The sequence below is a fragment of the Gossypium arboreum genome, chromosome 1 (assembly GCF_025698485.1).
Source record: "Gossypium arboreum isolate Shixiya-1 chromosome 1, ASM2569848v2, whole genome shotgun sequence".
Lineage (NCBI taxonomy): Eukaryota > Viridiplantae > Streptophyta > Magnoliopsida > Malvales > Malvaceae > Gossypium > Gossypium arboreum.
The window spans coordinates 64,884,806-64,894,986 of record NC_069070.1 but is presented as its reverse complement, the minus strand read 5'-3'; positions in this window follow the sequence as shown (position 1 = coordinate 64,894,986).

The window sequence follows — 10,181 nt, the reverse complement described above, 5'->3', positions numbered from 1 at the left end:
CACCCATCCTTGTGGCCCACACGACCTCACACGCACCCATGTGGTCCACACGGCCCAAATAGACCAGACTGTGTGTCACACATGGTCTATCACATGACCGTGTGTCTGGCATCGACAACAAACTTTTTCGACTTTCGTCGGTTACTACTTTTTCATATTTTTGATACATACCTGGTCTAATTTTGATGTAATTCAAAGGATGAGAATCCCAATACCTATAAACATAAAAACTTAATGAATTAATCCTTAAGAACACTTCGATTATGAAAGTAAAGTCCTCGATATTCTTAATATATAAAATATTCGAACAACCACAACTATACTAAATTGGCAGAATCATTTACCCTCGAGAACAACAACCCATAGCAATTACACTGTTGGAAGAACACTCACAATCTCACAAATCTCCCCTAATTGATCATTAACAATGAAAAAATGTAGTCAAATATCTCTTTACTTATAACGAATAATACAAAATCCCCAACCTACTCATCAATTTCAAAACCAAGACTTCACCCACCCTGAATACTTTTCGAATCAAATAACAAAATGGAATTGAACGAAAAAGATTTCCAAGTAGAACTGAATGGACGGAAAGGCAACAAGTAGAATCCAAAATAAACCTTAAAACTTTTTTTGAAAAGAAAGAAAATAGAAACGAAGGGTGAAAGAATAAGAAAAACAGAACGAAAGAAGGAACGTGGGGAAAAAGAAGCTGATTTCTAGGGTAACCAACATAAAAATAAAATAAATTAAGATAATCTAAACTAAAACAACATAAAATTGAATTTTTAAAACAAAATTAAATCCTAACAACTACTTTTATCACTTGCAACTTAAATCATATTCTATCCAACCTCCAACAGATTTTTTTCTTTTGAAGAGTTTAATTAAAAAGCAAACTCATCCACAAATTAATAAAAAAAAATAAAAAAATATATCCCCTACTTACGAAGGGGTTCGAACACCCGACCTCGAACGCCAACTCAGAACACTTAACAACTAAGGCAGGTACTTAGTTATGACTAAATTTAACAAATCAAAACTTAAGATTTTACGGACGTTACAATGTGGGCCGAAAATCAAAATCTCTCCCTAGGGCTGTAAACGTCATTTGTATCGAACGTAGGCCTTCCGTGGGGTTCGTTTTACTTTAAACAAGCTATAAAAATTATTTTTTGATAGTCTATTGATGTATAATCCGTTATCTGTATGTATGTCTCATATAAGCTAATAGGCATGATCTGTTAGCGTATAATGTGCTTTTGTGTGGGATGTGTTTAAGGTATGTGATTTATTCAGGTATGATCTGTGCTTCTTTAATTTTAATGATGCGTTTATGAGTTACCTTGTTGGTTGTGAACATGTGATATTTGAATAAGTTGTGTTTGATACTGATTCTGATAAGTAACTATACATGTGACTTCATGAAAAATTTGTTATGATTCATTAAGATTTGATTAATTTGTTCTGCAAAGCATGGATTTCCATGCCTTCTATTTCTATTATTGTACGACAACATGTCCTACATGCTTATCATTCTGATTCTAAATATGCATGTCATGACACATTGCATGGGGTTCGGGACGATGTGAAAGGAGAAAATTTCTGGCAGTTTAATGATTTGCATTATCTGGTGGTTTATCCACAATTCTGTCTAGCAGCTTGTCTGCAATTATGGTGGCTTGACCACAATTATGGTGGCTTAACCACATACATCTGTTCTAGCAGCTTGGCTATAACATAGTGGCTTGACCACATATATTTGATATGATAGTTTTAACTGCAATTCTGGTGGCACTGTCCATAATTATTTGTTTGTGTAATTTGGTTGGATAAGTTATGGAGAACTCTATTTTGGTGTGTACCGGAGTTGGATGGGATGTTTTCTGATAAATTTTCATTCTAATTTTTTGAAAAACACTGCATTATCATAACCATACATCTTCTGTTCTGTTATACGATCGTTATAAAAATCTCTCTGATTGTTATATGATTGTTATGAAATTATCTAAGTTCTTCTGATTTGTATATTGTGTTTTGTTTGATCTCTATTTGAATTTAGTTATACACTGAGCTTCATAATTCACCCTTTTGCTTTATATTTATCTGTTCAGATAAACCTCTGACTTAGGACCAGACGACGTGTGAGAGCTTAGATTATTTTTGCACTTAATGTTAAGTATAGTGAATTTCGTAATTATTTGTTTTGATCTTTTGGGGTTTGTAATCTATTTCTGAACTCGTTATGGGTTTTTCCTTAATTTGTCAATAATTAATATTTGCTAATGTGAGATTGCAAAATCACTTAAGTCAACAAAACAAATTTCTATTTTCAAAACTAAAACTCCGAAAATGGTTTTCCACTACAAATTAAATAAGTTCTTAACTACTTTCTGAAAGTGGACTAATAGTTTTATAATGACTATTTGCGAAAGTCATATTTTCTAAATACTTACTGAAATAATTTTTCCTAACGAGTAGATGTAATTTCTCCATCTTCAGTTATAACTTCTAGGCCGGGTTTGGGGTGTTAAGCCGACAATTTCGGTTTTCACTATTTGGTGAATTCATCCATATTCTAGGAAGTTTCAGTTCTCTCACTCTATTATGGTATTGTACTTATTCTGTTTATATTTGTTTGTACATTGAGAACAATGTACATCTTAAGTGTGAGGAGGTTGTTATATGTTTATGTGATAAAATCACTGACTTGTTGTTTAAGTAATTTTCTCACACCTATCATTGGAGTTAATTTCTTTTAATTTAAAGTTTGAATTGATTCTGTTTTGGAATATTTTTTCGATTTTTTTGAATTGTGTGATTTATAATTTGAAACACAAGAGAGTCAAACATGATAAGTTTTTTTCATAAATAAATGTTTTAGGTTGTCTCCCTGAACTAAAGAATTATTTTGAAACTTTAAATTTGCAAGTTTGACATCAAAACCATAATTTTTTGTGAGCTTTTGAGCTTATAAAGCATATATTTTTTGTGCTAATTTTATTTTTGGTTTTGAGTATGTCAATTTGATTTGTTATTCTAGAACTTTCTTCGATTATGCATGTCGAGAACACAGTATTGATTTGATATATTGAGATGATAGAGGCACTTAGGTTTTACCCCTCTTAACCTTTAACCAGCTTACCTATTGCATTATCTCTTAGTAAAACCCCATTGATCCTAACATATTTTTTTTCTAATCCAGTTTTATTAACCCGTAACCCATATCTATGATTGTAAAATTATCTTCTTTATTGACTCCTTTTTTTGTTGATAATTGATTTGGTTAGTTACCTAACTATGTTTCATCACTTCACTTGTATTGTTGAACTTTACTTTGCTAAAAAAAAAAGAAGAATAAAAAAAGAAATAAATTGAAATAAAAAATAAACAAAAAAAATTGATTGAGCTTGAATTGGTAGTTTCATATTGTGTTGATAACCTCATTTTCATTCTTTATTTCTTGTTGATGTAATTTTTTTAATTCAACATTTGATTTTTTCTAGTTTAGTAACTTATCAACTCGATCTCGATTGTAACCAACTTTTTTTTTGACATTTTTCATACTCTTAACCTAAGCCACATTACAACCTTGTAATGACCTCTTGATTGGTATGTTATCTCATTTACATAGTGGTGGAGATTTGATTTCCAAACAAGCTTATGGTAATGACATTTCTCATTTGACTATTGAGTGCATATTACTTGAACCTTAAATACTTTGAGTGCTTTGAGTGAATCTTTAGTAAGGATGTTATTTCTTGTTAAGTTTGAATTTCAAATAATTATTGAGATAGTGGAGATGCCTAATGATTTAAAGCTTAAAATTCTCTACTTGGTTTTCTTGTGTTGTTTAGTATCATTTTAGTATGAATTTCCAATGCATGAATATTTGTAAAATCTTAAGACATTATTGGTAGAAACAATAAATTAAGGGAGGTTAACTTGATTATGGGTTGAAGATTTTGCTTGAGGACAAACAAACACTTAAATGTGGGGATATTTGATAAGTGTTAAAAGTAACATGTTTTAATCTCATTGTTAATGTATTTTTGGGTGATTATTCAATGTCAATTATATGTGATTAATTCTTGGCTTAATATTTTTAGACTATTGATCCATGTTTGATGTGCTTAAATTAAAGGAGAAATAGACCTTGTTTAAGAGTAGATATTGAGTGGAGTTGCATGCAATCCTAGAAATAGGACGACATAAATCTACCGAATTAAAGTCAAATCTAATAAGGGAATCCATAGATTGTGTTAATGCGATAATAGGAGTTTTAATTAGAAAGACATTTCAATTAATCAACCTAGAGTCAGTTGTGCTTACTCTCGAAAGAGGTATTAACATAATTTAGAGATTTCTACAGATCAAGATACTAAGTAAAGAAATTGTGTAATTTAGATTGATAATGACAGATGAAATCTAAGTGGGTTTTTTCATGGGTATTGTTTCGTTTCTTGGTTGTTAATTGTTTATTGTCTTGATTTGTTTGTTGTCACATTCGAAGTTAATTAATTTAGTTAATTTTAGTTTTAATCAATCACTCAAATTTAACGGTTAAATAATAGAAAGTTAGTAATTACTAGCACTTTTAGTCTTCGTGGAAATGATATCTTTGCTCAACGTAGCTATACTATTAATTGATAGGTGCACTTGCATTAATTAGATTTTTAGTTGGTTTCGTGACACATCATAAATCTATTTCTTATTCTATATTCTTATTAATAAAAACTTGTTTTGATTTATTATTAACTTCGATAAAATATCTTTAGATTGTTATTCAAATCGAACTCGATACTTCTCCTAAATTATTTTTTGTTGTTCTATTTTATTAACATTATTATATAACTTATGAAAATATATAGAAGTAATATCTATTAAACTATTAAAACCTTTACTGATTGATGAAATATTATTTTCGTTTTTAGAGCCAATATGCATAGTATGATTGCAACTTTTTTCCTTATATAAACAACCGATTTCTTCCATAAAATTTATCTTAGGTACCTTGATGTATGCGTGATAAGTTTTATATTTATAATTGATCATACTTGAAAACTAACTATTATCACGATGAAGGCAAGCACACCTATCGAACAGTAGTATAGTTTATAGCAAGATCAGAATGTCGAACCCACAAGAACTAACAGTACTAGTATTAACTTTATTTTTATTATCTAGCCTAAAAATAAGGGGATTTAATTTATCTAAACTAATTAACTAAAATAAGAATGCACAGGAAGAAGGTTGGGGAAGTACTTTTGGGAAAACTGATTAATTTGGACAATACCCAAGAAAAATCCACCTAGACTTCACTTGTTACTTGACTCTGAACCAGACAATTTATTCACTTAAATCGATCCGTAGAAATCCCTAAGTTATATTATTATCTCTCTCGAGACTAACAACGTCTAACCCTAGGTTGATTAATTGAAATCTTTTTCTAATTAAAACCCCTAGTGTTACATCAACTCGATCTATAGATTCCCTTATTAGGTTTGACCCTAATCCGGCAGATTTATGTCGCCCTATATCTAGGGGTGCAATCAACTCCGCTTAATTATGCTAGATCTACTCTTAGACAGTGACTTTTTCTCCTCTGAATAAGCACATCAAAACTTGAATTAATATCCTGGAATATTAAAACAAGAATTAAGAACACATAATTAAGAATAAATCAAGTATTTATCATATAATTCAGAACATAATAACAAGATCCGTCTTAGGTTTCATTTCTCTTAGGTATTTAGGGGACTTAGTTCATAAGTGTAAAAGTAAACATCTTAGAAGAATAATAATAACAAAACATAAAGAAAACCCAAAAACCTCTAAAGGAAATTGAAGGGAGATCTTTAGTCTTGAAGGAGAATCTGGCTTCTGAGATAGATCAATCGGCTTTCTTCGAGTAATTCCTTGCCTCCTACTCCACGTGTCTCTTAGGTGCCTCATCTGGTGTTTATATAGACTTTAGAATGCTTCAAAACCCTCAAAAGTGGCCTTTTTTGAGTAGAACTAGACTTGGGCTCGACAGGGACACGCCCGTGTGAGGTGGCTTAGGCCGTGTTGCAATCTGTTAAATAGACATGGGCATGTGAACTATCCGTGTGAGGAAGTCCAGGCCGTGTTGATTTCCCACGTTGACTCATTTTCTCCGTTTTTGGCCCGTTTCTCGCTCTTTTTACTCTCCTATGCTCACCTAAGTATAAAACATGAAATTAAAGGATTAGGAGCATCGAAGTCCACAAATCTAATGATAATTCATCCTAAAATATGCTAAGCATGGGATAAAAATATGTATAAATTACGACTTATCAAATACCCCACACTTAAGCGTTTGCTTGTCCTTAAGCAAAATCCTCAACTCACAATCAAAATAAATTCTTCTCAACTTATAATTCTCATCAATAGTATCTCAAAATAATCCATAAGTAAACATACATTGAAAATTCAACCCGAAGAACATCAAAGTTTCAAACATTCCATGTTGAGCATTTTATCACGAAAACATAAGTGTCTCCCATCATCTAAATAATCACCTTTGATTCAAAATATCACAGAGTTTCACATCCTCACTAAAGATTCACTCAACTCACTCGAGGTGTTTAAGGACAAGAAATTTAGCACTCAACAGTCAATATGAAAAGTTATTACCATAGGCTTGCGTGAAAATCAAATCTCCACCACTATATATTGAGATAATACATCAATCAAAAGGTCTTAGAAGGTGGTAACGTGGCTTTGGTTAGGGGGTATGGTCACAAGCTGAAAGAAAAGGTTAGAATCAAGATTGAATTGAAAAATCACCTAACTAGAAAAAATACTAAAATTGAAAAATTACATTCCTAATTAGATCCTAGAATTGAGCTTTTCTTCATGGAATATGGAATTAAATACTTAAGCTCAAAAACAAAAAATTACTACTAATATGTATGTATGTATTTTTTTTAAGAACAAATCAAAATAACATAGAACTTTGCTAACTATCAAAAATAAAACATAGCTAGGCAATTTATTCAGATCAAATCTCGACAAAAATAGGGATCAAATGAGGGGATTTCAATAATGGGTTATGGGTTAATATTGAAGGTAAATCAATGAATGACTTGTTAGGCTCAAGGGGGTTCACTAAGGGTTAATTATGAGGGTAGACTTTTATGGAGTAAGTGGGTTAAACCTAAGTGCCTTTATCATCTCGACATATCAAATCAAATGGTGTGGTCTTGACATGCATAATCAAAGCAAGTTCTAGAATATCAAATCAATATTGACGCACTCATAGCAACAATAAAAGTGAGCATGAAAGAAATAATATATGCTCTAAAGGCTCAAGATCTCACAAAAATTATGGGTATTTGATGTCAAACCTGTAAATTCAAAACTTCAAGATAATACCTCAATTCAGGGAAACAACCTAGCAATTTTAATTTTCAAAAATTTCAACTTGTCATATTTGATTCCCTAATGTCTTAAAGTTTAAAAAATCAATGCACATTTACTTATGATTTAATTCAAAACATATCGATAAAAATCATGGGTCAATCAAAATTTATTCTAATAATGATATGAGAGTATTGTTTGAGACAAGATAAAAATTCAGGGGTTTTCTGGTAATGGTATAAATAATCCCCCCACACTTAAGATGTACATTGTCCTCAATGTACAAAGATATATAATAGTGATATAAAGATAATATCAAAAGAGAGTGAGAGAAGTGAAACTGCAATGAAATTGTGGATGAAATCCCTGGATTAGTGAGAGCGAGAATTGAAGATAAAGCTGAAGGAAATGCATGATTCTGAGGGATAAATGAGAAGACACCACTGTGAAAGAGAATTAAGGGAATAATTCGATAATAATCATAAAGATAAGCAGAGTTTAAAAATATAAACATGAGTCTTCAAAAATAAATAGAAATAAAAGTAAAAATAAAAATAATATGAGTTTATAAAGAGGCACGGCAGTGTGGCTCGCGTCCAGCCCGTGTTTATCGCGAAAGGAGAAATCGTCACACGGCCTAAGGACACGATCATGTGTCTAAGCCGTGTGGTCACATGGTCGTATCGCACGACCACGTACGATGTGGTTCGCTTCTCCAACGCTCATGTAAATATGTGCACGCCCGTGTTCTTTTGACATTCTCAACCACGGGTGGTGGGCACGGGTGTGTGGCACGCCCGTGTTAATTTGAAAGGATTGCCCACGACCGTGACAACATATCGAATCCCGTGTTTTGAGAAAAAATTTACTCTATTTTCACACGGTCGTATAGCACAACCGTGTCGCTATCCATGGTAAGAGCACGGCCTAAAGCACGCCCGTGGGTTAGGCTGTGTTCATCCCTATCAAATGTCAAAATTTTCTACAGTTAAACTATGAACGGTTAAAGAAAAGTTAAACCCTATTTAGTAAGGTTAGTGCTTGGGTTGCCTCCCAAGAAGCGCTTATTTATAGTCTAAGCTAGACTTACCTCTCTACTGCGTAGTCATGGTGGGTGAGGAGTTTACACTCCTCATTCCTGCTATCAATTTTATCAAAATAAGGTTTTAGATGAGTATTATTTACCTTAAATGTGCCGAATTTGGAATGAGTGACCTCGACTGTACCATATGGGAAAATGTTATATACCGTAAAAGGGATTGCTCTATTAGGTTCAGAGTGGTAATGCGAGGGTCTACTGCATCTAATAGTACTTTGTCTCCAACCTTAAGTTGATTTGGTGAAACATTGAGTCTGTAATGGCGTGGTTTTGGTTTATCGTGTGTTCTCAGTTTCTGTGCACGCCATTCATCTAGTTCCTCGATTTGTAGCCTTCACTCTTCATAGATAGGTCATTTGTTGTTACTTGAACATGGCTCGTGTATGCTCCTCAAACATGTTTCCTACAAAAAAAGTTGCATCACATGATCAGTATTAGTAGAATGATTTATACAACCACCCTCGATATTCGATGTGTTACTCTAATTACGAGCTTGAACAGTGATTGTTTCATCACCCACACGAAGTCTGAGTTCACTTGTGCCAACATCAATAATAGTTCTAGCAGTTGCTAAAAAGGGTCTTCCTAAAATTAAAGGCACGTCATCATCCTCTTCTATGTCTAGAACAACAAAATCAATGGGAAATATAAATTTGTCAATTTTAACAAGTACATCTTCAATAATACCCTTAGGAAATCTAATTGTTTTATCTGCCAATTGAATGCTCATCCTAGTTTGTTTGGGTTTCCCAAGACCTAGTTGTTTAAACATTTTATAGGGCATGACATTAATACTAGCCCCTAAATCAGCCAAAGCATTGTTAACGTTTAAACTACCAATTAAACAAGGAATCGTAAAACTCCTTAGATCGTTCAGCTTGTTGGGTAGCTTATTCTGTATAATGGCTGAGCAAACTACGTTCAACTCTACATGCGGCGCCTTATCCAACTTCCGCTTATTTGCTAAAAGCTTCTTTAAAAATTTAACTGCATTCGGCATCTATGAAAGAGCTTCAATAAATGATAAGTTAATATGTAATTTCTTTAATAATTGAAGGAATTTACCAAACTGTTCATCCGTGTGGTCTTTCCTTGTCGCACTGGGGTATGGCACACGAGGTTTGTACTCTCTACTTACCAGTTTTTTCTTATTTTGGTCCACCTCACCTTTACCTTTACTTACCACAATTCCTTACCTCGATTCTGGTTCAAGATCAACTAACCCTTCCTTATCTCGAATAGTAATCGTATTGAGTTGTTCCATTTGGTTTGATTCAGTATTACTTGGCAAGCTACCTTGTAGTCATTCAGAAATCAGTTTGGCGAGTTGGCCTATCTGGGTTTTGAGCCCTTGAATCGAAACTTATTGATTCTTAAGTGTTGTCTTAGTATTCTGAAAACAAGTTTCTGACACCGAGATAAATTTCGTTAGCATCTCCTCAAGGTTCGGTTTCTTTTCCTGCTGGTAAGGTGGTTGTTGAAAGCCTGGGGGATGTTGTGGCCTTTGATTTCCTTGGCCACCCCACGAGAAATTGGGATGGCTCCTCTGACCTGTATTATAAATGTTACTTTATGGGTTATTTTGAGGTCTAGAATTATTATTACCCATATATTGAACTTGTTCCTCCTTGGTGCTAGGGTTGAAAGATTGATATTCTGTGTGCACTCCTCCTCTATTTGCATCGCACCTCATTAC